The 20,679-nt window shown below is 43.5% G+C and overlaps 1 protein-coding gene across 3 annotated transcripts in view; it reads left to right on the top strand.

Annotated features, from left to right (window-relative positions):
* C4H4orf19 (chromosome 4 C4orf19 homolog) overlaps nt 1-20,679 on the top strand; it is a 67,471-nt gene that overhangs the window by 18,494 nt on the left and 28,298 nt on the right. For 2 of the 3 annotated variants that reach the window (XM_027822188.3, XM_043544529.1), the window contains one exon: nt 14,824-14,892. The gene's annotated coding sequence lies outside the window, so the exon portion shown is untranslated. Of the gene's footprint in view, nt 1-11,635; nt 11,735-14,823; nt 14,893-20,679 lie in introns of those variants that run through there. The other variant, XM_037897942.2, reaches the window with a different exon arrangement.

Raw genomic sequence — 20,679 nt, 5'->3', positions numbered from 1 at the left:
CCCTTTCCCTGACCTAATCTTCCAAGTTCCACACTTCTTTCAGGTTTATAAAACCTGCTCCTCAAATCGCTCACTGCGAGCACAGGTGAATCACCTAAGGTGACAGACAAATCAAAAAACAACGACCTTCCAGAATAGATTGCATTGACTATCAATGCTTTGTGTTGATCTGCAAACAGAGCGATTCTTTTCCAGAAATGATCTGTAAAAAGAAAAGGAGTACTTGTGGCACCTTAGAGACTAACCAGTTTATTTGAGCATGAGCTTTCGTGAGCTACAGCTCACTTCATCGGATGCATAGCATATCGTGGAAACTGCAGAAGACATTATATACACACAGAGACCATGAAACAAAACTTCCTCCCACCCCACTCTCCTGCTGGTAACAGCTTATCTAAAGTGATCATCAAGTAGGGCCATTTCCAGCACAAATCCAGGTTTTCTCACCCCCCCCCCCACATACAAACTCACTCTCCTGCTGGTAATAGCCCATCCCTCTTTGAAACCTCTCTTTATAATGCGCATGATAATCAAGGTGGGTCATTTCCAGCACTAATCCAGGTTTTCTCAACCCCCCCCCACACCCCCCTCCAAAAACCACACACACAAACTCACTCTCCTGCTGGCAATAGCTCATCCACACTGACCACTCTCCTTACAATGTGCACAGCAATCAAGGTGGGCCATTTCCAGCATAAATCCAAGTTTAACCAGAACTTCTTGGGGGGGGTTTGTAGGAAAAGAAAAAAAAAAAAAAAGAAGAAGGGGAGATAGGCTACCTTGCATAATGACTTAGCCACTCCCAGTCTCTATTCAAGCCCAAATTAATAGTATCCAATTTGCAAATGAATTCCAATTCAGCAGTTTCTCGCTGGAGTCTGGATTTGAAGTTTTTTTGCTTTAAGATAGCGACCCTCCAGCGAGAAACTGCTGAATTGGAATTCATTTGCAAATTGGATACTATTAATTTGGGCTTGAATAGAGACTGGGAGTGGCTAAGTCATTATGCAAGGTAGCCTATCTCCCCTTCTTTTTTTTTTTTTTCTTTTCCTACAAACCCCCCCCAAGAAGTTCTGGTTAAACTTGGATTTATGCTGGAAATGGCCCACCTTGATTGCTGTGCACATTGTAAGGAGAGTGGTCAGTGTGGATGAGCTATTGCCAGCAGGAGAGTGAGTTTGTGTGTGTGGTTTTTGGAGGGGGGTGTGGGGGGGGGGTTGAGAAAACCTGGATTAGTGCTGGAAATGACCCACCTTGATTATCATGCGCATTATAAAGAGAGGTTTCAAAGAGGGATGGGCTATTACCAGCAGGAGAGTGAGTTTGTATGTGGGGGGGGGGGAGGGGAAGGGTGAGAAAACCTGGATTTGTGCTGGAAATGGCCCTACTTGATGATCACTTTAGATAAGCTGTTACCAGCAGGAGAGTGGGGTGGGAGGAAGTTTTGTTTCATGGTCTCTGTGTGTATATAATGTCTTCTGCAGTTTCCACGATATGCTATGCATCCGATGAAGTGAGCTGTAGCTCACGAAAGCTCATGCTCAAATAAACTGGTTAGTCTCTAAGGTGCCACAAGTACTCCTTTTCTTTTTACGAATACAGACTAACACGGCTGTTACTCTGAAACCAGAAATGATTTGCACTCTCTTTTGCAGCAGTCTATAAGAAAAGCTAGGGTTTAAGGTAATCTCAAAACAGGGTAGGAGTTACAAATTAAACAATGGTTTTGCTTTGCAAAAGTCCTCTGTTGTTTAGATGGCAATTAACAGTCAATGAGCAAGTAGACTGGTGCATTAGGTTCAAAAATATAAAAAAAGAACTATATTGTCTCTGCTGCTTTCTCTGGCCTCTCAAAACCTCTGACTCTCAGCTGGCTCCAGGTAGTCATTCAACTGTGTTCAAAGTCTGTAGTCGTCCGAGTGGCACAGTAATGGTACATGTGCCCAGGATGTTGTGGAATGAGGTAATAGTTTCAACAGGTGCTGGGGACTGTGCTTCAAAGGCTCCACCCAGCTAATGGGGTCAGAATAGCCCTGTTCACAGTGGACTGGTTTTCTTTTGGATATTTTTGTTTTCTGGAAATCCTCTGAAAATACAGTTTTATATAGTATGAAGTCAAACAAAGCGATCTAGTAGTTACATCACTTTTTAAGGCTATAATCATACAGCCAAGGCTATCTGATATAAAGAAGGAATATATGGAAATTCAATAGTTAAGTCTCCTCATAAGATGTCATTGTGGTGTTAGAAAGTTTTGTCACAGAGGAAAGATAGAAATATCAGTATAATAAACAGGTTTCAGAGTAACAGCCGTGTTAGTCTGTATTCGCAAAAAGAAAAGGAGTACTTGTGGCACCTTAGAGACTAACCAATTTATTTGAGCATAAGCTTTCGTGAGCTACCGATGAAGTGAGCTATAGCTCACGAAAGCTTATGCTCAAATAAATTGGTTAGTCTCTAAGGTGCCACAAGTACTCCTTTTCTTTTTAGTATAATAAACGTAAAGATGCATTTCTCAACCTCATGGCCAGCTCTGTCTCTCACAAGCTGTCAGGGCTGCTCATCCAGTGCAAGCTAGTGTCATTCCCCTTTCTAACTGTCAGAAATGTTTCCATCTCATCAGGCCCGTTCTTCCCTCGCCTGCTTCACTAGAGGACTGAAGGGTGTGGAGTGAAACCTGACTAGCCATCCTGTTAAGTTCACTTATAATATAGAGCTGGTCAGAAAATTTTCAATTAAACTGTCAGTGTTTGGTTTCCGAGTAGCAGCCGTGTTAGTCTGTATTCGCAAAAAGAAAAGGAGTACTTGTGGCACCTTAGAGACTAACAAATTTATTTGAGCATAAGCTTTCATGAGCTGTAGCTCACGAAAGCTTATGCTCAAATAAATTTGTTAGTCTCTAAGGTGCCACAAGTACTCCTTTTCTTTTTGTCAATGTTTGTCAATTCATCAACATTGAAATGTTCCACAAGACTGGGTCTACTTTGATGAAATTCCCTCAGAAACCTACCATCTTGCCTGTCTGGATCCTTGGCAGGCCACTTGGTGGGCTGACAGGGAGCTGAATACCTGGAAGCCCAGATTTTTGGGCTTCCATCTCCTTAGCTCCCAGGCCCCTGAGCAGGCTGCCAGGCAGGCTTCCTCTGAATCGGGGCTCCCCGGGCACCCAGGATGCCCTGTTCTGTGGTAACCACAATGCAAATTGCCCTGGAGGCCAGGATCCCACTAAAGCTGGCTGAAGAAGAATAATTCCACTTGGCTGAGAATTTTTAAAATGCTAGCTTTCATTCCAAACTGAAACAAAGCCAAATTCTGAAATCACAAAATCCTCCATAAAACAGTATCACCATTCTCCACTCAGCACTATTAGAATATATTATTTCTTAAACATATCTAGCTTATGGGATTTGGTTTTGCTTGCATATTATTGGAGAATCTCTACCCTGAGTCACTGTGAGCTGGTGTCAGGAAATCTAAAACACTAAGACCGCAATCCTGCACTGGGATCAACTAGAACAGACCCCTACACCTGCAGATTCCCAAGACTCCACACAGGCACAGGTGCCCATACTAGCAGATCTCAGTGCAGGATCAGGGCCTAACATTGGACCTCTGCCGACCTCCATCACCTGGGAGAACCCAGTCATTTGGGGTGAAATTCATCTCAACCCACACAAGGCCCTGTAGATCACTTGAACACTGAATTAAAGCTGACCTGCAAAGGATAAACAAATTGTTCTTTTTGGCTTCATGATTTATAAAGAAGGTCTATATATTTCTTCGAGGTCCTCCCCTCCTCACCCCCACACGCTTGAGTTTTACTTTAGAAATTCAGCTCCTCTCTAGCCTGGAGAATTGCAGGGTAACTGGAGAACTAGTTAAAGGATGAAATTACAAGACTGAAGGCTCAGTAAATGAAAGGAAAAGGGATTTTTAATCAGACCATTTAAAACTCTATTTTAAGGCATATTTAACTTCAGTGACTCACGGCATGTCTTCGCTAACAACGTTAAAGCATGGCTGTGTAGTCCAGGGGCGTAGCTGCCAGCGCTGGGAGCTGCACTGTCTACACTGGCACTTTACAGCGCTGAAACTTGCAGTGCCCAGGAGTGTGTTCTTCCACACCTCTGAGCGAGAAAGCTGCAGCACTGTAAAGTGCCAGTGTAGACAAGCCCTAACGTACATTTTAGAGAAAGGAAGCCTTTGTTAAATACTCAACACACCAGCCCCTTCAATTAAGGTGTTAGAGCTTATAATACACATGTTAGGAGACATCCAGGAGGTCCTCCTGCAAACCTAGGGAAGATCAGAATTTACATTCCTGGTATGGTCTATACTAGAGTCCTGTCCATGCACACAAATTGCACCCATTTAGCTTAACTAAGCTAAATCTGAAAAGGAAAAACAAATTGCCTTCTTTTGCTTCATGATTTGTAAAGAAGGCTTAAAACTAAGCTACACAAATATGTCGCTCTCAAACTGAGTGAAGAGTCTCCCGAAATCGGAATTGTACTGATTTAACTTCAATGATTTAACTACAGTGGTGCAACTTCTGCATGTAGACCAGTCCTTAGGTCCCCGTGGATGCCTGCACCTTTGCAGAAAGCCCCAGATAAATCAATGGAGCTTTGTGAGGGTGCAGGGATCTGCCCACAGAGAACACTTGCAGGATCAGGGCATTTATTTCTCTTCTCCCCAAGTAACAGGAGCTTCAGTGGCTCTACTGCTTTTGGGAAACTTGTCTCTGAAGCAGTAAACGGAAAGATCCACGCTTTCACACTCTCTCAGGCTTGGTCGACACCCACAGTTGCACCAGTTTAACTAAAGATGTGATGTTGCACTGATATAGTTAAATCAAGGCAACTTTGTCCATGAATACACTGCATTGGTTTAAAACTTTGCTTGCACTGGTTAACTTTAGCCCGTTTTTGAGCAGTGTGACTTTTGTATGCTCAGACTCAAATGGATGCTTGAACTGCTTGTCTCATAGGATTAAAAAAATAAAATTAAAGACAAGATTGCAGGGAAAAGTCTTTTCCTGCCCCACTGAGAAATTTAAATCAATCTCATATTTCAATGGGTCATACACCTTGAACCATCACATCATAATCTTATCCAAATGTCTGTCTTCGATGCATTTTCAGACAGTTTTTAGTTACATTACATGAGGAAAACAGATGTTGCCAAAACAATGGCCAGCAGTAATTTCAATTTCCAGATAAAATCTGCTCTAAACGCATAACCAATTGTGCTGAGTTTGGGATGAGGTGCACATGATTGAGTTTACAGATGTTCAGCTAGACTTGTTTTGTTTAACATGCCACTAAGCAGTCAGCACAAAGGTAATGATGGAAATAGAGAAGGAATAGATGTGTGGTCTCTGTCTCTGCTCTCTTTAATAAGAGCCAATATATAAAAATTACATAAACAGACCCAGTAGCGTTCACTTCCAGCTGCACCAGTGTTTACTTTTTACAAAGTAAGGCCCTGTCCATGCAGGCAAAAGAAGTGCTTTTTCTGTTAGTTTAACTTGAATGAACACACACACCTATGTAGGCACAGAGTTTAACACCTTTAAAATGGTTTTAGTCAGTCTGGTGGTAGCCTAGGCATCCCACTTTACACTTCAAGTGATCTTCAAGATGCTAAACTATATCTACCTGGGTGTTGGGGATGAGGGAGCAGGGGAAGGAAGGGTTCAGTCAAGTTAAACTAATTCAATTGAGCTAACTTGCTTGGGAAAAAAAGCCTCCATTCTGCCCATGTAGATAGGGCCTGCGATACTACGATGGAGGTATTTTCGTTCTCAAAAGTCTTCAGCCTTTTTACCATCCATTCTTAGCTCCCATTTTTATTATTGCACAGCAGACTGTGGATGCAGCATCCTCGTAAGCTTTGATTTGGCGGGAAAATACCAGCATTCTAAGGCTATGTCTACGCTATGAAATTAGGTCAAATTTATAGAAGTCGGTTTTGTAGAAAGTGGTTTTATACAGTTGATTGTGCGTGTCCCCACACAAATGCTCGGAGTGCATTTAGTCGGCGAAGTGCGTCCACAGTACCGAGGCAAACATCGACTTCCGGAGCGTTGCACTGTGGGTGGCTATCCCACAGTTCCCGCAGTCTCCGCTGCCCATTTGCATTCTGGGTAGAAATCCCAATGCCTGATGAGGCAAAAACATTGTCGCAGGTGGTTCTGGGTACATATCTTCAGGCCCCCCCTTTCCCTCCGTGAAAGCAACGGCAGACAATTGTTTCGCGCCTTTTTTCCTGGGTTACCCATGCAGACACCATACTACGGCAAGCATGGAGCCCGCTCAGCTAACCATCACCGTATGTCTCCTGGCTGCTGGCAGACGTGATACTGCATTGCTACACAGCAGCAGCAGACAATGATCTATGACTGGTAGCCATCGTCGCCGTACTCCAGGGTGCTCTTTTAGCCGACCTCAGTGAGGTAGGTCAGGGGCGCCTGGGCAAACATGGGTGTGACTCAGCCAGGTCATTTCCCTTTTAAGTTTCGTCTCATGGCGATTCAGTCCTGCCAGCAGTCCTACTGCACTGTCTTCTAAGGAGCAGCCAGGAGACGACAATGGCCTGCAGTCATACTGCACCGTCTTCTGCCGAGCACCCAGGAGATGACGATGGCCAGCAGTCGTACTGCACCGCCTGCTGCCAGCAAGATGTATAAAGATAGATGAAGTGGATCAAAACAAGAAATAGACCAGATTTGTTTTGTATTCATTTTCTCCTCCCTTCCTCCGTGAAATCAACGGCCTGCTAAACCCAGGGTTTTGAGTTCTATCCTTGAGGGGGCCATTCTGTTTCTCCTTGATGCAAAGCCACCCGCTTTGTTGATTTTAATTTCCTGTAAGACAACCCTGTAACCCATGTTGTCAGTCGCCCCTCCCTCCGTCAGAGCAACGGCAGACAATCGTTTTGCACCTTTTTTCAGCACAGACGCCATAGCACTGGGAACGTGGAACCTGCTCAGATCACCACGGCAATTATGAGCACTATAAACATTGCGCACATTATCCAGCAGGATATGCAGAACAATAACCTGCAAGAAAAGCAAAACCAGGTGAGGAGGAGGCTACTGCAGCGTGGTGACAAGAGTGATGAGGACATGGACATAGACTTCTCACAAAGTACAGACCCCTGCAATGTGCACATCATGGTGTCAATTGAGCAAGTTCATGGCGTGGAATGCCGATTCTGGGCCCGGGAAACAAGCACAGACTGGTGGGACCGCATAGTGTTGCGGGTCTGGGACGATTCCCAGTGGCTGCGAAATTTTTGCATGCTTAAGGGCACTTTCATGGAACTTGCTTTCCCCTGCCCTGAAGTGCAAGAATATCAAGATGAGAGCAGCCCTCACAGTTGAGAAGCGAGTGGCAATAACCCTGAGGAAGCTTGCAACGCCAGACAGCTACCGGTCAGTCGGGAATCAATTTGGAGTGGGCAAATCTACTGTGGAGGCTGCTGTGATCCAAGGAGCTAATGCAATCACTGAGCCGTTGCTATCAAGGATAGTGACTCTGGGAAATGTGCAGGTCATAGTGGATGGCTTTGCTGCAATGGGATTCCCTAACTGTAGTGGGGCAACAGACGGAACGCATATCCCTATCTTGGGACTGGACCACCAAAGCAGCCAGTACATAAACCGCAAGGGGTACTTTTCAATGGTGCTGCAAGGGACGTTTCACCAACATCAACGTGGGATGGCCGGGAAAGGTACATGACGCTCGCATCTTCAGGAACTCTGGTCTGTTTCAAAAGCTGCAGGAAGGGACTTTATTCCCAGACCAGAAAATAACCGTTGGGGATGTTGAAATTCCTATAGTTATCCTTGGGGACCCAGCCTACCCCTTAATGCCATGGCTCATGAAGCCATACACAGGCAGCCTGGACAGTAGTCAGGAGTTGTTCAACTATTGGCTGAGCAAGTGCACAACGGTGGTAGAATGTGCATTTGGGCATTTAAAAGCACGCTGACGCAAATTACTGACTCGGTTAGACCTCAGTGAAACCAATATTCCCACTGTTATTACTGCTTGCTGGCGCTCCACAATATCTGGGAGAGTAAGGGGGAGACGTTTATGGCAGGGTGGGAGGTTGAGGCAAATCGCCTGGCCGCTGATTACGCGCAGCCAGACACCAGGGCAGTTAGAAGAGTACAGGAGGGTGCGGTGTGCATCAGAGAAGCTTTTAAACCCAGTTTCAGGAATGGCCAGGCTACGGTGTGAAAGTTCTGTTTGTTTCTCCTTGATGGAAACCCTCCTCCCCGCCCCCGGGTTCACTTTACTTTCCTGTAAGCTAAGCACCCTCCCCTCCCCATTTCGATCACCGCTTGCAGAGGCAATAAAGTCATTGTTGCTTCACATTCATGCATTCTTTATTTATTCATCACACAAATAGGGGGATAACTGCCAAGGTAGCCAGGGAGAAGGGGTGGTGGTGGGGGAGGGAAGGACAAGGCCACACAACACTTTAAAACTTATTGAATGCCAGCCTTCTGTTGCCTAGGCAATCCTCTGTGGTGGAGTGGCTGGGTGACCAGAGGTCCCCCCCCACCACATTCTTGGGCGTCTGGGTGAGGAGGCTATGGAACTTGGGGAGGAGGGTGGTTGGTTACATAGGGGCTGTAGCAGCGGTCTGTGCTCCAGCTGCCTTTCCTGCAGCTCAGCCATACGCTGGAGCATATCAGTTTGATCCTCCAGCAGCCTGAGCATTGACTCCTGCCTTCTTTCAGCAAGCTGATGACACCTACCATCTTCAGCCCGCCATCTCTCCTCACGGTCATATTGTGTTTTCCTGCACTCTGAGATTGTCTGCCTCCACGTATTTTGCTGTGCTCTGTCAGTGTGGGAGGACAGCATGAGGTCAGAGAACATTTCATCACGAGTGCGTTTTTTTCGCCTTCTAATCTTTGCTAGCCTCTGGGAAGGAGAAACATATGCAGCTGGTGGAGGAAAAAAAAAGGGAGAGTGGTAGTTAAAAAGACACATTTTAGAAAACAATGGGTAGACTCTTTCCCGGTAAACCTTGCTGTTAACATTACATAGCACATGTGCTTTCATTACAAGGTCGCATTTTGCCTCTTATTGAGGGTATGCCGGTTTGGTGTGAGAGATCACTCATGCAGGGCCGGGCAGCAGAATTCGGCTTGCAGGCAGCCATGGTAAGCCACAGTCTTCTGGCTTCTTTAACCTTCATAACATGTGGGAATGGCTTCAAACAGCAGCGCCCTCATTTCCCATACAAAGTAGCAGTTGGGTTGGCCATTAAAAATGGGTTGGCAATTTAAAAGAAGGTGTTCACGAGCAGCAGAAACCCAACTAACACCTCCCCCCCCACACACACAATTCTCTGGGATGCTCACTTCACCCCTCCCCCCACCGCGTGGCTAACAGCGGGGAAGATTTCTATGCAGCCACAGGCAAACAGCCTAGCAGGAACGGGCACCTCTGAGTGTCTGCTTACTGAAACCACCCTATTTCAACCGGGTGACCAGGAATTATATCAGGCTCCTGAGGGTAACACAGAGAAATAAAGAACGGATGTTGTTTGAATGCCAGCAAACACCAGGACCATACGCTGCAATGCTTTGTTCTGCAATGTTTCCCGACTACGTGCTACTGGCCTGGCGTGGTAAAGTGTCCTACCATGGAGAACAGAATAAGGCTGCCCTCCCCTGAAACCTTTTGCAAAGGCTTTGGGCGTACACCCAGGAGAGCTTTATGGAGATGTCCTGGAGGATTTCCGCTCCATCCTCAGACACATTAACAGACTTTTCCAGTAGCTGTACTCGCCACAAATGCCAGGGCAAATTAATCATTAAACGCGCTTGCTTTTAAACCATGTATAATATTTACAAAAGGTACACTCACCAGAGGTCCCTTCTCCGCCTTCAGGGTCCGGGAGCAACCTTGGGTGGGTTCGGGGGGTACTGGCTCCAGGTCCAGGGTGAGAAACAGATCCTGGCTGTTGGGGAAACCGGTTTCTCCGCTTCCTTGCTGTGCGCTTCCTCGCCCCCAAAACCCGCTTCCTTGTTGCCTCCCACTCCTCGGACGGAGTCAAAGCACAGGCTTGGGGTAGTGGTGGCTGCACCCCCTAGAATGGCATGCAGCTCATCATAGAAGCAGCATGTCTGGGGCTCTGAACCAGAGCGGCCGTTTGCCTCTCTGTTTTTTCAGTCGGCTTGCCTGAGCTCCTTAATTTTCACATGGCACTGCTGCGGGTCCCTGTTATAGCCTCTGTCCTTCATGCCACTGGAGATTTTTTCAAATATTTTGGCATTTCGTCTTTTCGAACAGAGTTCTGCCAGCACGGATTCGTCTCCCCATACAGTGATCAGATCCCGTACCTCCTGTTCGGTCCATGCTGGAGCTCTTCGGCGATTTTGGGACTGCATGGTCTCCTGTGATGATGAGCTCTGCATGGTGACCTGGCCACGCTGGCCAAATAGGAAATGAGATTCAAAAGTTTGCGGGCCTTTTCCTGTCTACCTGGCCAGTGCATCTGAGTTGAGAGTGCTGTCCAGAGCAGTCACAACTGAGCACTCTGGGATAGCTCCCAGAGGCCAATACCGTCGAATTGCATCCACAGTACCCCAAATTCGACCCGGCAAGGCCTATTTCAGCACTAATCCCCTCATCGGGGGTGGAATAAAGAAATCGATTTTAAGAGCCCTTTAAGGGCTTCATCGTGTGGATGGGTGCAGGGTTAAATCGAGATAACGCTGCTAAATTCGACCTAAACTCATAATGTAGACCAGGCCAGAGAGAAACAGTTTCAGACAATAGAAGTGGCAGAGGAGAGGGCTCTTGAACTAAGTAGCAAGACTACACACAGGGGCAGAACAAAGAAGGAGAAAGAGTAATGAGGGAAATAAAAAAAAATTTCCTTTAGGTTCAAAATAAAATAGTTTTGATAACCACACATGTTCCTAAACCATGAGTTGGGGTATTAAAATTCAGTACACTTATTCAAACAATGTAAATCCAATACTGCCTACAGTCCTATTCATCTGAAATACCAATGTATGATGTTCTGGCATCAAGGAGAAAGGGTTAAACCTTGTTTTGTTTCACTGAGTAAAGCAAACACTACTCCCTAGGGGAGGGAGTCTATTTTCTTGTGAAGAGTACTGGTTGGCTTCATGTAACTTTATACAACAAAAGAGCCCTGCATGGTGCATAAATTCCTTAGGGACTAAATTCCAAACAAAGCAATAGCACTGCAAAGGTGGAGTAATAGTTGCACAGCCTGTACAGAGAGAGCAGAACAATTTGAACAATGGACGCTTTGCATCTGATCACAGATACAATTTTTAAAAAATCAAACCAACCTAAAAAGGGGGGCAAAACACATCAGGAAGGTGAAAATGGAAACAACTGATCACAATGATTAGAAGGTTCCTTCTGCTGCTGCACAAAACTGCACCCAGTGTTTATGCCAAAGCAGGCTTATCATATTTCATTTAGATTTTAACCATGTGACTTTGAGAGACTGTATTTTCAGGAACTAAATAAAAAAGGAAACACAATAGGTCTATCTATGGCATAAGTACTTGGAACAGCCAATGATGGGACATGGAGTTTAGCCTAATCATTTGTATTAAAAATTCTAGGTTAATTTGTAATGTGAAAATTGCTTTCTGCTTGGACCCATGACGACTATGTGGCTTCCACTCAGTCCCATAAAAGTGCATGCAACCTGCATAGACATGGTAAGCATTACTTTATAGGGCATGTGTCAAATCATATGTCGTATCTTATGGCATGTAAGAGCCTAGCAGTACCTAAATACATTCAGAAGCATGCGGGGGTTTTCTGTCCTTCAGAACAATACAGAAGAGCAGGATATGGAAATATGCCTTTGTTTTATTGACCAGACAAATAGAGAAAGTTTCCTAAAACCACTAAGAGGACGACATCACTAAGCAAGTGATAGGTGGAGAAAGAGTACTTCATTTTAGGAGGCAGCCGTGGTTTGTGGAAATCACACACATACACAGTTGAAATTGTAAGTTATGTGATGTGCTCCAAACATGATGGAAGTAATAATTTTAAAACGTGTTTGACAAGTCCAAGAATTGAAAAAAAAAATTATTATTAAAGTTTAAATTTAAACTGAGATTGGTTACCCTTCTGGATGATACTATGAAGAGAAAGAGTATCACTTGATCTGCACGTTCATTTAAATGTCCATCAGTTTTTGCATGTTCTCTTTTGTTACACAAAGTCTCGAACATTACTATGTTTTCTAATGCTAGTCCTTAGAATATTAGGCAAATGACCTTATGAATGAATTCTTAAAAAATCCCTTTTGTTTAACAGAAACTGATCCCATAGATTGTGGTTTAGGCAAAAGTTCAGAGTGGAACAACTTAATTACCTCACATCTAGTAATAGAGATGCTTGCCAAAAACTGTGACTCATATCGTTTCTTCTCTTTGAGGTTTTTTCGTCTCCATTTCTAGTCAAAGTATATAAATTCGCTCCTGGCAAGAAAAACTATTGAACCTGCTAATCTTTAACTCCAAAGTTTGTCAGCAAATGAAAACAATTCACAGTAACTAGAAAGGCACCTTAGGGTTTAATTCATTAAAGCAAAATGTAGCTTCTGTATTTGCTAGCTAAAATCTGCATTCTCTCAATGCAATGTAAGGAGGATGTGGATTTCACAGTCAGGTGGAATTGTAATGCTCCGTAGTGTGTGTAAACTCTTAGGCCACATCAAACAAGCAAGGACATGAGGATAACAATACACTGTTAATCCTAGAACAGATCAGAAATGAATGAGAGTGTTTTTAAGGACATATTTTGTAATTAAGAACGAGCAAATTCATCCATATCAAATATAATAGAACTAAAGTTAACAGAGACACCACAGAATTCTTAACAAACTGACACAACCAGATGCAAGTTCAAGGGCAAAAAGTCTATTAAAACATTACATGGCATCACTCTGAGAAGAAAGTCTCCATAAACCTATTTACTCCATAGCATCTAATGTGCCTTACCCCTAAGGGCACAGAGCAAGGGAAGTAGTTAAGGGTTCCCAGGTTTTCCTCAAATCCCAGGGGTAGTATCAAAAACCCAGTCCACTAGTTTCGTCTCCATGACATAATCTAATTCTGGAGAGCTCAGGCCCTTTTTTTTTTTTTTTTTTTGGGCGGGGGGAGCGGGGAAGGCAAAGTAACTCTTTTGGTTGCATAGGAAACGTTCCAAATATGGACTGAGTGCAAACCCACACCAACTCAGCGCAGGGTTCTCATCAGGATTCTGCAGGCAGTCTGAAATGGCAGCTCTGAAAAAGATGTACATGACTGTCAATTGCCTAACTGGTATAATTTGACCGGTGACACTGAAATCTAATGATGGGATTTTGAGAGCTTTATTTTCCAACAATTTAGGTGTGGACCTGTGAGCCTGATTTGCATAACCGCAAATACATACACAAAACAAAAAATGCATGCAAAAACAGCCTAAAAACAGGGAAGGAACAATGGTGGTTCTGAAATGCTCTGTATTAATATTTTCCCTACTAATTGCTGCTGAATTTCAGAATGAATCCTGCATGGGGTTCTGCTAACAGGCACTCATAGGCCCATGCGGCGTGCCACCAACGTAACTGAGGCCCCAAGTAGGCTGCATAGTTTGAGCAAGCAGAACCCTGTGGAGGATTGATGCCTGCAAATGAAGTAATATATAATGGCTGTACTGCCCTCAATCTTTGTACACACATTCTACTGTCACTAGTAAGAAACGCATACATTACAAACTTTATAGTCCAGGCCCCATATTTTGCCCTTTTCATGGAATGAGTCTGACCTGCTGATTATATGGTCCTGCCTCTCACAGAGTAGTCTTCCTCTCACAATCACACACACACTGTTCTTTATAAAAAGAAAAGGAGTACTTGTGGCACCTTAGAGACTAACCAATTTATTTGAGCATAAGCTTTCGTGAGCTACAGCTCACTTCATCGGGTGCATCCGATGAAATGAGCTGTAGCTCACGAAAGCTTATGCTCAAATAAATTGGTTAGTCTCTAAGGTGCCACAAGTACTCCTTTTCTTTTTGCAAATACAGACTAACACGGCTGCTACTCTGAAACCTGTCACTATTTTTTGTGGGATATCTGGAAACAAAAAGTTAATATCCTTTAAAAGATAAAAGTATCTGCATTTTTAAATTCAAATTCTATCATTATATGAACAAAACTACCCTGTCTGTCAATGGTCGGTAGAGACATTTTAATGCAATTTTCATTCTGCCGGGAGCACATATATTAGAGACAACAATATCTTTACTAGGTGCGTGCAGTATTATGGAAATGCCTGAGGCTTATGATAAGTTTCCAGGTTCATGATGAAGATTCTAAGAGGGGGTTCGGACAAGTGTAAGGTGAAGAGAAGGTTCTAGGTGATGATATAAATACCCTGGTCCCTCCAAAAATATACTGTACAACTGCATAATTGAGTATTCGCTGTTTGTTTGTTTTTTAAAAAGCCAGTAATTCACACAGGCCACAATCCAACGAAGCATATGCTTTACTTTAAGTAGGCTAGTATTCCCATTTACTTCATTGGGTTAAGCATATACATAAGTGCTTTGCTGGATCAGGGCTTAATCTGATCTTTTTTTAGAGTGTTTCGAGGGGGGAGACCTGGGAACCCTATTACATTGCCATGGTCAAAGAACCTGGGGCTCATACTGTTTGTAAATGTTTTGCAATATAAACATGAGAAAGAGGCAGCTCCCAAAATATTATTGATTTCCTGAGTCAAAAACATTTGCTTTGTTATTGTAGGATCAGGACATTTCAGAAATTAAACATTTAGAGGAATCTGAGTGCACACCCTGGAATACACCCTAATCGGTAAGAAGATCTTTATTCTCCATTGTAGGTTTTGGATTTAGTAGCCATTCTTCTGATCTGCCATTATGTCTTCTGCATTGAGGCGCAATAAACATGTCATGGGATTATTTTTCTCTCTGTGCTATCCTATCACATATTCTAATGATGATGATGTGTGGCCATACCTACACAGACTGACAGGACAGGTTCTGAACTGTGTTTCCTTCCGACCTGATCTTCGTTCTGTAGTGACAACTGAAACCCTCCCTGTTTTCACTTTGAAGTTCAGAAAACAAAACATCATAAAGACGAGATTTTAACTAACCAGGGGTACAGCAGTGACCCACTCAAGTTAAAAATCAATTAATACAATCCAAAAAAGGAGGGGGGGGGGAGAGAGAGAGAGCGTGAATGTGAAAAGACGGACAACAGGATGTAGAGAAAGAAAAGAGCAGAACAGGATAAGATCTTTGGGATAAGATACCAAGGAACTGAGAAAAAAAAAAAAAGAGAGAGAGACAGGAAACCTGAGAGGCAATGCCAGGGCCAACAGAGATAGTACTGACCTCAGTGGGTCCCATCTGAGCTGGTTGCAGGCCCCTGGTTCATTCCACCAGAGGGACAAACCCAGTATTCCTATAAATATAGGGGAAACTCTTGTTGTACCAATAAATTAAAAACCAGCAGGATCTTATTAAAGGGAAAAAGGCAAAATACCACATTTATTGTGAATACAGAAAGAATCATAGTAAGCAGTTAGTTACAGCTGTAACATTCCATTCAATCTCATCTTTATTCACACATTCATTCATACACACACAGGTTCTGCAAGGTTGTTATCATAGTAAGCAGTTAGTTATAGCTATAACATTCCATTCAATCTCATATTTATTCACACATTCATTCATACACACACACACACACACACACACACACACACACACAGGTTCTGCAAAGTTGTTATCATAGTTACCAGCCTTAGAGTTGCTCATGCCAAGCCACTGGCCAGGTGGCCTGGACATGAGGAGGGAGCAGGGCCTTGTCAGATGCTCATCTGATGCTCCTGGAAGTTGGTTTGCAGAATCAGACCCCAAAGTTCTCACTTTTTAGAGGCTATTTTTATAGGAATTTCTTTCTATGCCAGTCTATGGGAATTGCTTCATCATGCTGTTGCTGAATCAATCAGCAGATAGCACATTCCTGACGGCTCCTAGATGTTATCTTGTTCTTTGGTTCTCCCATTCTTGAGGCTGTTGGGTGGATTCCAGTCTGCCCTCCGGGGGTCCTCTGGTTATTTCCACTTGACGCCTTCTTCAGCCGATGGACACTGGATTCTTAGGCTGGCACCTCCCTGATCATTTAGTTATTATCCACACCAAGCATCCATCCACATACATCCTCCATCTTTATTTTAAATCACAATTGTTAATACAACAAAAGGGCGGGGAGTCTCTGGGTGCTGTTTCTGTTGTTAGAGTATTGCTTTGAGTCTCTGTGAATTGCTTTGAGAACAGACTCTGTCTTAGAATGTACTAACACAATTAGCAGCTTGCAAGTTTCACACACAGAGGGAGAGAAACAGTACCAAAAACCAAGAGACCTCTTAATTAGTAATACCCTGGAATTTAAACTATGGGGAATCAAACTCATTTGTGATTTTAATACAGAACTTCTTTAATATGATCCAACACTCTGGGCCCCCTCCAGTAGTTTTTTCAGAACAGAATACCTTTCAGTCACATTCACTGCTTCCAGGTTTACTGTAGTCTTTTTTCACTGCAAGTGGCTTAGTCTAAGTGTCTTTGTGCCCTGGCAATGTCTCTAGCAGCATTAATCAATCAGAGGCGTTTAAAATATCCAGGACAAGATGATTTTCAGGATACCAGGACAGTCAGAACATGACGGCAAGGGGCACATTCCCTAAGAGACCTCAATCCTGCCTTTAAATTCATGTTCCCAAAAAACTCATCTGTACATTTAGAATGGTATCTATAGCCATCCATCCTATTCTCAGGACTCCTCTCCCTTAAATTAAAATACACAATTCTACATAATGTAGAGGGCTGCCTATATGCAGGTATCCACCAAAACCCAAATTAAAAAGAAGCATGTGCACCAAACAGATAGATGAACAGCAGAAGGTAGAGCCACCAGCTACCAAATCTGCACACACAAGATTCTAGGCATGCAATAACCTTGTGATACTAAAATTACATGTGCAAAAAAATGGAAGGTTCAATTTGGGGCACATACATTTAGATGTTCCTTTAGAACATCTAGCCTACATATTTTATTAAATCTAGAATTGCTGAGCCCTTGTTTTGCTTCAAAAATTCTCCAGTTGGACTAGAGATTCTGTGCTATGATTAGTCTTTTAAAAGTTCTGTTAGCCACACTCCCAGCATTACCCATGAAAGTAGGTAAAACCACCATAGACTATTACCTCTGCATGGAGCTTATAAGCAAAGTTTGTGCAAGAGGCAACGTGGCCAAGTTGAGTGACAACTGGGTTGAAGAGGCCCAAATAGAGCTTTGACTTCACAGCAGTATAAAATCATGGCATGCTGCCATGTAGTGGTGGTGAAGTTATGGCACAGAGGACTAATTAAATAGCAGCATTGCTGGTAGACTTGGTCAGGAATTTGATAAAAGTGGTCTTTTTCACTGAACAGGTTTCTCAGGTCTACAGGGAAAAAGAAAGAAAGACCTCTCACCCCAAAACAGCAACTGGATATTCCCCTGGTATGTGAGAGACTCAAGTTCCTGCTCTGAATCAGGGACTTGAACCACTTTAGCTGGAACTGGTTATTCCTGGGTCTCTCTCTACATTGCAAACGTTCTAGTTTTTGTTCCAATGCAGAATGAAACCAAATATCAAAACATCAAAACTTTTTCATGAAACAGAATTCTTGTTGACCAGCCAGCGCTAATTGCTAAGAACCAGTCTGTCCTATCGAGTTTTTCCTCACAGTTTTTACCCTTAGAGAAATTAAAAAGAAAACACCCTTCCTAGTCTTCTCGCCCTCTATAGTACTCTGAGCAGTGTCCTTCACCACACTGTTACATTTATAAAACTGGCATGGGTAAGGCAAAAATTTACTCTAAAATGGTCAAAGAAGAGAAAACAAAAACAAACCTCATCCCAAATTGAAAAAGTGATTCCACCTTCAGCAGATTTGTGGGCTTTGGTCAAGTCTAAAGTGGGAGTCTGATGTACTATGCGAGCAAAACCTCCCTCTCTCTCTATTCCGGCTCAGAAGGTGGCTTAACATGTAGTTCTGCTTACAGATAAAAAAACAAACAAAACCTTTTGACTTGAATAACTGTCAACTCTGCAAGTTCATTCCAGGCACTGAAAATCAAGCTGTGTTGTTTTCAGCTCATTCAGCACCAGCCGTAATAACTATTTTGTAGGCTAAATTCTGCCCTTATTACATCTTTCCAATCCTCATCAAATCTCCTTGGGGTCGCAAAAATGTGAATAAGGGCAGAATTAGTTGATGATGCAAGAGTCAGAAATCCAGCTCATTCTCATGTTGCTGTATTGACTACACTACTGAACAGTAATGAGAGCATAGGAATTGCCATCAGGGCAGCGTCTCTGACGGTGGCCAGCACCTGATGCGTCAGAGGAAGCAGTAAGAAAACTGTAATATAATAGTCAGCTTGTAACAAGGTGGCATGATTTTCTGTTGACCGGTCCATCCCACCATATTTCAGTAATGCCTATTTTATCAAGATACCTTTTTATTGTCAGGCATTTTTTAATGCAAGCTTCTCACACTCATTTCTAGCTAGTTCTAGTTTTAATTTTTGCTGTGTGCCTATTTTAATTTAACTCTTTAATCTGATACCCTGTTATTTTTCTGGAGTGTACTTCTCTGATCTCAACCTGCCCTTCCTACAGTTCAGCTGTAATTTGTGTCCTATCCTTTACTAGATACAGAGACACCTTTGTTCTATTGCCATCCCTAACAGATGTCTTTGTCTGACCTGAGTGCTTCTCAGCACCTGTTAGCTTTCTTCAGCATTTAAATAATCCACCAAAATTATGTCCATATTTTGTGCAACAGTTTAGTTCCATCCCTTCTGCACTGGCTCTTCCTGATCCAAAAAACTCCAAAGAAACGAATACATTTAAACCCTTCCTCTTCACACCATCTTCTCATCCACACAACCTTGAAGTCTCCCTTGTCTAGCTGTTGCTACATTTGGAACTAAAAGTATTTTTTGAGACAGCTACCAAGAGTCCCTGGATTTACACCTTGTCCTTAATAATTTAAAGCAGGGTTTCTCAACTCATGGGTCGGGATCCAAAATTGGGTCGGCAAAATGTTTCAAAGGGTTGTGTGGCAGCTCCAGTGGCTCCTGTCCCAGGGGGCTGGCTGAGCTCACCTTACTGCCGCAGGCACTGCAATCTCTGCGTTCCCAGCACCATTCGAGTTTAGCCCAGCCATCATGATGGCGGGAGTCCGAGTAGGACAAATTTGAGTGTGTGGCACTGCAACCCTATGAGCCAGGTCACAATTCCACTCACACAAATGTGGTCCAATCAAGGGGGCAGGGCCAAACCTGAGTGGCACTGCAACCCTGGAGGTTGCAACGCCCGGAGCAGAGAGCCACAGCCAGCCCCACAACACAGGAGCTGCCACTTTGGGGTGAATGCCAAGCAGGACCCAACCCACTGCGGGGGCAGGATTCAACCGAAACTATGCCAGGGCCTCCACCCCCAGACTATTTACTGGGTCATGACAGACCATAAACATTTACACCTGGGTCCTGAGCCCAAAACGATTGAGAACTACTGAGCTAAAGTTAGCTCCCATGCTGAGAAAGGCATCAGACAGAGCAAGTACAAGGAAGTCTGAACTGCATGGGAGTTTGGTGCCAAGAAGAGCGGGATGCTCAAATAACTATTAGTGGAAGAAAGCATAGAAAAATCATTAAATCAAAACTTGGAGGTAGAGAACTAGCCATAGATTAGTCAAGGTAGGGACTATGCAGTTCAGTGCCTGAGCCAACTTCCATTGAACTCAATGGAAAGTCCTCTGTTTACTTCAAAGGGAGCTGGAAAAGTCCTAGAGTGCATAATATATTACTGTTTGCCTTGTGGCCACATGTATGCCCCCAGTGCAAGAAATGCATGTCTCTCAGCATCTTTAGGAGAGAGTTGCTGAACTGAGGGAGGCCCAATTACTTACAGAGACAATGTACAGGGGCACTCTAGGACACGCCTACCTCAGAAAAGGCTGTCTTGATCCTCCAGTTGATGAAATCAGTGTCACAGCTAAAGGACACACAGAGCAATATCAGTACCTGGGTAGGTGGTGACTACAAGAGACATTAGATGACTTGTCTTCACAGCAAGAAGGTGGTAGATCCCACAAGACATGTACTGAAACTTTGAGTGCGATCTACTAGGGAAGAGTCTGAGGTTGTGGTACAGAATGGTACCAATAATATAAGGAGTATAAGAGGGAGGTCCTGGAAGCTAAATGTCCATTATTAGGAGAGAAAAATAGTTTAAAGATTGTCACTAAAAGCCAGATACACAAGGAACAGAATTGCCATTTTAGATCACAACTTTTCTGACTGTAAATCCATGTTAAGTAGCCACATATTTTAAAATAATACATTAAAACTTAAGCATCTCTTGCATGTATTAATTCCCATATGCCTCCCTCCTAGCATACCCATACACCAAGTCAAACAAGTTCACTACATGACATTTTCCTAATGATTTCCTTAAAATGTCCCTGAAGCATAATAGCAATGGTCCTTTGCATTCCCCAGCCAGGGCTGCAGCTA

Source organism: Chelonia mydas, chromosome 4, assembly GCF_015237465.2.
Source record: "Chelonia mydas isolate rCheMyd1 chromosome 4, rCheMyd1.pri.v2, whole genome shotgun sequence".
In the NCBI taxonomy this organism is placed as follows: Eukaryota; Metazoa; Chordata; order Testudines; family Cheloniidae; genus Chelonia; species Chelonia mydas.
Note: the sequence above shows the minus strand (reverse complement) of the source record. Positions and strands in the feature narration are given on the sequence as shown.